At 39.3% G+C, this 1,254-nt stretch overlaps 1 protein-coding gene across 2 annotated transcripts in view; it reads left to right on the top strand.

Moving 5' to 3' along the window:
* The window catches only part of LOC128249379 (nuclear transcription factor Y subunit beta-like), a 19,189-nt gene that overhangs the window by 4,770 nt on the left and 13,165 nt on the right, over positions 1-1,254 (top strand). The window lies entirely within an intron of this gene.

Below are 1,254 nucleotides of genomic sequence, written 5' to 3'. Positions count from 1 at the left end.
CAAGGGGGTGTGGATAGTGGTGAGGGGATATCCACGTAGGATAAAGTGGCGAGCCATGAGTTGAGACTGAGTCTCAAAGTCATGGTCGTCGCTACAGAGCCTGCGTAGACGGAGGAATTTGGAAAGCTTGGTGTGTTTAGGGTGGGAGGAGGAGAAGTTAAGGTATGAGTGTGAGTCTGTGTGTTTGTAGTGGATAGAGGTAGTGAGAGTGGAGTGATGAATGCTGACCGAAATGTCAAGAAAGGAGACAGAGGTGTCAGAGATAGTGCAGGAGAAGTGAAGGCCAAGATGGAAAGAAGTATATAGTTCTTTCGGCGAGCTTTAGGAATAGCTAACCTACATAAGTTGGAATTTCTTTGTTTTGGGCGGGATTTTTCTAGACTTTTTTTTTTTTTTGCTGTATCACGCATTTCAAGATTAAAGTTTTTTCGATTTTTTTTTTTAACGGCTATACTCCCAACTCATCATTGTGCTTTTGGAGTAGCAACCACCACTGAACATTCTCTTTCTCATAATTTTTCGTTATCGTATTCTAATCTACATTCTGAAACATTTGTAAGCTGCACTTTTTAAAAAAACATTCTAATTCTGAACGTCCGCACGCACGCGCGTACACACACACACACACACACACACACACACAGAGGATTATGGTTGCAACGTAGAATCTGTGCATAAACAGTCGAATTTGCGAATATAGAAAATATTTTCAAAAATAGGCTAGGCCCACTGGTGTAGTTTAAATAATTGTTGCTCTGGCCCAAGTTTTTACCTGATCAAACAGACCTATGATCGAGGCTGTCCCAGCCATGACCATCTCATCTTTTCAGGGTAGCCAGTGTCATTCGCATTTTCAAGAAGGCAACATATGCTTTCAAAGAGTTTTCGCTGCTCTTTATAGAGGACTGAGCGACCTTCTTGTGGCTCTATTTCTCTCACCATAGTTCGTGTTTTCACCGGTTGATACAACTCTATATATTAATTTTTGAAAAATAGTACTGTTTATTTATAAATACTTTAAAAACATTTATATACCATATATGCACACATATACGATTATAAACTGCTGCAATTTTTAAACTGCAAACAAATTTCTGGTGGCAAAACAGAAATGATAGCGTGAAAAAAATATTTGGCTTTAAAGTATGCAGTGTGAAGTTTAATCTTACTTGATCCACTTCATTAAGTATTTTAGCGTCGACCTTATTGATTTTACGTGAGTAAATGTCCCTTATAATCCCCCCCCCCCCCCCC

Source organism: Octopus bimaculoides, chromosome 14 (genome assembly GCF_001194135.2).
Source record: "Octopus bimaculoides isolate UCB-OBI-ISO-001 chromosome 14, ASM119413v2, whole genome shotgun sequence".
NCBI classification, from domain to species: Eukaryota; Metazoa; Mollusca; class Cephalopoda; order Octopoda; family Octopodidae; genus Octopus; species Octopus bimaculoides.
Note: the sequence above shows the minus strand (reverse complement) of the source record. Positions and strands in the feature narration are given on the sequence as shown.